Genomic DNA, 6,000 nt, shown 5'->3' with positions numbered 1-6,000 from the left:
CCAGTTGAGGAACTCTGCCACTTTTAAACTTCTAAAATTATTAAAGGTTACCAATAAAAGCAAAACATTAATTTCAATGTGACGTAACAAAATTACTCGTGACACAGACGAGAGAAAATTTTACTCCACCATGCCACCATGCCTCCATTTTCTCAAGCTATAATGTGATTCACCCTGGCTAAGTGTATCAGCTGAATAATATTAAAATGTAGTGGTCATTATGGATTGTTTTCATTACGTATAGAGCAACTGTGGATTAGGAACGTAGTGGGAGTTTCAATACCGCATCCTGTGAAAAGGAACATTCTGTGAATACCCACAATTCCTCAACACACTGAGGGCTTCATTAATGTCTCATCTGGGTTTGCTGTGTACAGGGTGGAGTTATCTCCTCCTCAGTGGTTGTGTGTCTTGGAAAAGATGCAATTATTTCAAGTCATTTTAAAACTGAATTTGCAGTATGTTACAGAAGAAACTGCTGCACATGCAACTGCATGTGCTGCACAATATGTCCACCAATTTCCATGAATTGTTTCTATTTGTTTTCTAGGGCAAGCATATAGGATAATTTGTAATTCCAGTCTCATGTTTACTTAAAAATCCATTAACTGATTAATGTAAATTTTTTATTGAAATCCAGTGCCAGCTGTAGGATTGCTTCTAAACCCCGTCCTTGACCATGTTGACTGGCTAGCCGTTTGGTGCAATCCAGACTTCACTTAAGTTCCTGTTTTCTTTTCAATGCACTAAGTACTGTTGACTTGAAACCCTGAGTCATTTGCTTGGCATTACGTGCCGCCAGTCAAGCTGATTCAGAAGGGCAATTGGAAGTTTGCCCATAACTATTTTCCTGTAGCTTGCTAACTGATGTTGTGAAATGATGCTTTGCTTGCAGGTGATACAGTAATTTATTCACACTACCCTTATACAACAAGTTTTGTTTTATGCTGCTTTCACATGGATCACAGTAGACCACAGAGTGGCACTTTTGGGAAAGTACGGAAAAAAAGCAAGGCCAGCATGACATCATATAAAATATATGTTGCTATGGTGATGCTGTTAGGTGATATTCCAATAATAGAAGCCATTTCAGAAACTGAAGAGGAGGATTGTTGTCAAGGGAAAAGGCAACAAAAGTCATTTCTCATTTTCGGATGTGAAAATGTCAAATGTTCTGATGTGTTGTGCCATATCTGGTTCGGAATTCTGTTGAGTCTGTCAGTAAAAAGTTTAATCGTTTTAACTTTGAAGGCAAGTGCCAATCGCTGTTGCCATTCTTTACTTATCTTTGTCTATCCTTATCTTCGTCTTAACCAAATTGTACCATTCTGCTCTCATCCACTATAATGACATGCGGTTTTCCATTTACTGCCTACCATGACCCAAGTGAACACGGCATTGCAATGCAGACAGTGCACTCTGTCTCTTTTGGTCACGTTTCCCTTTCCTTTTAACGTATGCCCGTATAAATTCAAGGAGATTAAACACTGGTCAGAGCCAAGGACATCGAGCATTTGAACTTTAAACTGAAAATTACTCCAACACCACAAATGCAATACCTTTCACCTCTTTTGCCAGCAGCCTTACCACCCTGCTCCTACTGAATGGGTGAATCTAAGCAAGTGTAGGCTTGTTTAGTACTGGGATGGGAGACCACCTGGGAAAACTAAGTTGCTGCTGGAAGTTGTGTTGGTGGGCCTGTAGGGGGCAATCTTCCTTCTGGTCTAATAAACCCCTCTGCCCCAGTGCAGTAAGGGGGAATCTGTGCTGTTGGAGATGTCAAAATCACACAAGTGATTGGGACCAGAGGAATCATTGGAATTACTGATACATAACTTCATCATGGACCTGGCATGTGAGCTGCATGAAAATTACATGAAGTCGAACACAGAAGCAGTGTCATTTATTTCCCAGAAAATAGTTTTATCACATAATGTTTCATAGTCTTTATGAAATGAGGTTGCAGCGGGAGCTGAAATTGATGCTGTGATGCTGAATGAGCTTGATACCGCTGGGCATTGGGCATCAGGATTGGCAGTTTAAGGTAATAAAACAATGCAGCCTTTCTTGTGTTAATGACCCAGATGTTAATGGATTTACACTACTTCCTTTTTTTCACAGATAACACCAACTGCAATACAATAATTAAATGTTCAAATTTCATATAAACATGCTCTTTTTATCAAAAATGAGCAAGCAATCCAAACAATTAGTTTATCAGTCAGACCGAATAATATTTGGTACATAATTGGTACAGCCCTAACATCCATGATTTTGAAAGACTCAACATTCAGCCAGTATAACGTTTGGGTTATCTTCGGATCAAAAATGACCCTTTTCTGAATGTAACAGCAGTGAAAATCCGTCCAATTTTTCTTCAGCGTGAAATTTTATGACTTTTCCTAGAGTGACCCTACCATTAGAAAAAGTTAAACATTGCTCTTTTTCATATTTAACCCTTATGAAATAAATTATGAAATAAAAAGTCATATTCAAAGTTAAGTGCCACACATCTATTACAGCAATAAATAAATAAATAAATAATTAAAATGTGAGTTAATTAAACAATTTCTTTTACTTCAGTCAATTGTTTTCTTAAGTATAATTTTATTTAGTCTTTTAAAATCCCACTGATTTGATATGATTTTTAAAATATAACATAATAAAAGTATATTTTATTATACGGTTTCACTGACATGAAATTTCTGTTATTAATTGTGCTCATCATTTAAAAAAAAAACATCATAAGCTGTAAGCAACACAATGAGAAGAACAGATGCACGGAGTGTGTAATTATTCCTAAATGATTTCAGTAGCACCATGATGTCATACCTTCTTAATGCTGCCTGACAAAGACTGAGAGTCTGTGTTCACTGTGGTTATATCTGTAGGAAACCCTGGAAAATGCTGTATCAGTATGTGACATGCCCCGCCACGCTGTAACCTGGCAGACTGCATAACAGTCATCCCAACGGGGCCTGTCAGAAATGATGTATCATTAGTGCAAAAATTGAAATGTTCTGCATTCATATTTTAATCAAAAGGTCAAATACTCAAAAATCCAAATGAGGACAAGACTGAGAAAAACAAGAATGTCATGTCTCCACATTTCTTCCTGTTCAGTGATGACATTTAACTTTCCATTTCCTTGTGCCGGGAGAAAAGTATTCATCCTGCTTTAACTTCAGCAAAAAGCATACTCAATCTTGCATCAACCCAAAAAATCTTTTCTGACATCTGCCATCAAGCCAAATCCGCTGCTATTCATGCCTGGCACAGGATTCACCAAGTTCATTAAATAGACTTGTCCAATGAGCTTCTCTAACATTCTGTGTTGCTAGTGCTGTTGCATTGCAGTGGTATTTAAAAAAATTAATTAATGTCTGTTTTCAGTAATGGTTAAGATTACAATTCTTTCTGGATGTTCATATTGCTATTAGATGAATAACTAGCCAAACGTGGACCGTGAAGGAGCTATGTTGCAATTGTATGTTCACATTGACCTCATGGGACATATGGAATGCTATCTTAATTAACAACAATAATTATCTTATGTGTGTATGGAGCTTTTCTAAGGAATGCTATTGACTGATTTCAATTTAGTTGAATATGCACCCAGAAAGCCATTATATTGAGACTTTTCAGGAAAGTGGGCCTTGAATTTAAAAGCAGACGAATTGCCATTGAGTGGTTCATCCTGTTAAGGCACTGTTTTAATGCAGGAATGGGCCCCACAGCCTGCATGATGACCTCAAAATGTGTGTTACTAATGTACTTCATCAATATAAAGAGTATTGCCAGTGATAATATAACAAAGTTTGACATGTGCATGACATAAAATCATAGTGGTGAACTTATAGATAACATCTTGTATTGACACAGGCACACATATGTATTTGGGCAAATATAATTTTAATGTTTGTGTGTGTTTTTGATCCCTGCTCCTCCAATGTAAGGAAGACATGGTTCAGGTAGGGGATTACAGAGCCTGTATAATTTCCACAGCAGAATATAACAGCTGCATTTAGCCAGCATTATGCACTTGATTTAATATGCATTCCTGTCATTAATTGTTGCCTGTCTGCCTGTCTAATTGCATATCAGTTAAATTATTAATGTAAATGTCTTTGGTTTATTTATACATTTGCTGGCTAGATATTAATTTCCCTTCTGCCATTTAATTTTTAACAGGATATTCTTTACCCAGGTGAAATAAAAGCCTTCTGGTAAAATATTTTCCTTATCAGCTATATATGCTTGGAAAGTAAAATACTGTGCTGTCTGTCTCGGTGAGAATCTTGCAGAGTGTATATCACTGGTAGTGAAAATACAAATTGACTTCAAAAGATGAATTCCAAAAAGACAAGCAACAAGAAAATCCATAGCTCAAACATACCATTAGGGGAAATCACTTTCAGTGCAAGAAGTTATAGTACAGCATTCATAGCTAATTTGTTGCATTTTATTTTCTTACCCTTGAGCAAACTGAATAAATATACCACCACATTCACTCTGTAGCCTGTAGGGAGCACTGTGGTGTGTCTCATGTACAGTGGCTCATAACCTGTCACAGAAACTGGTTTGATCTCTTGGTTGTTTTAATGTGCAGTTGGCTGTGACCTACCAAATGTACAGACTTTATGAGAGGCAATGGCTAAACAAACCACAAGCCAGTCTTGGTGAAAAAAATTAAGTTTCTATCCATAGCATGAGGCCTAGATTATTGCAAATGTCCCTTGTTGCTGAGACCAATTCAGAAATATTTAAGGCAGTAGAATTCAGAGACTGGCACATACTAATGACACCATCCGCATCGAGAGATGGTTGTTTAATAATAATGAAAAAAAAGTTTTTCATCTGACACTGACATAATTCTTGTTATTTACTATTTGTTACAGAGCTCATTTGGCATGTCATTTGATCTCCCACTCCCACTAACTGTGAGTAAAGTTAGAAATGGCTCCTTATGTGTCAGTTTTGTATCATTGCTTATGTTCAAATGTTTTGATTTTCCGGCTCATTACGTATAGTCATAAAGAGAAAGTGGCTCAAAACAAAACAAATCATCCAGAGCTAGTATTGTGATAGACAGCAACAGAAACATTGGTTAGCAACCAGAACCTAAAATCAAGTAGTGGACAGAGCAAAGCAGGACCTGATCATTATATGAAGTGTAAGGTCTATGGTATTGCTATTTCATCTTTGCAGAAAGAAGTTATTACAGAGAATTACTTTTCTCCCCTCTGTGTGAAGGTCATTTATGCATAGCTACACCGTGACTGTGAAAGATATGCTTCCATTGATCTCACACAAACCTCTAAATGATACATTTTTGCTTATTAGTGATTAGGTTTTAACCAGGATTTTATCTCTCCCTCAGCCATTTTCCACAAACAGGTATGTACTTTAAAAAATGTATCACCAGTCATGTCAAAACATTGATTCTGTGGTCAGTTCACCATCTTGATTGATTTTAAGGGTGCTATTGGTGAAATTAAAAATATAAGTTGATGATGACTTTATGCCAGATGCGTGCCGTATATAAGAACTAGAATTGAAAGTTGCGGCGAGCCATGTAGTATCATAGCTTGTCATTTTTCTTGCTTTAATTCTTCTGGTGTGGTAACACGCTGTGTGTCCACTGGTGTGTGCAACACAATACCCCCACAAAACTAATGATTTGTTGTATCGCCTGAATGCACTGTCATATGCCCTGTTTAGTTTTAGTCTTAGTTTAACCGTAATTGTGAAAAAATGACGTTGCAAACCATTGCTAGCTGGCTTGCCATCTAACATAGGACACACATTACGTTATTATTCAAGTAATGTTATAGGGCTGTTGTGAAAGCACCATTGTCTCAGTCCATATCTGTAATTTTCAATGAATAATTGACTTACTTTCCTATGAGAAGTGTTTGCTGTGTCCGGACAGAGGAAAAGACTCGTCAGTCAGCCTCGATCAGATGCGTTTAACTGTTCCACAAGCAGGCCTAGGGTAAC

This window comes from Anguilla rostrata, chromosome 8 (assembly GCF_018555375.3).
Source record: "Anguilla rostrata isolate EN2019 chromosome 8, ASM1855537v3, whole genome shotgun sequence".
Taxonomy (NCBI): Eukaryota; Metazoa; Chordata; class Actinopteri; order Anguilliformes; family Anguillidae; genus Anguilla; species Anguilla rostrata.
Note: the sequence above shows the minus strand (reverse complement) of the source record.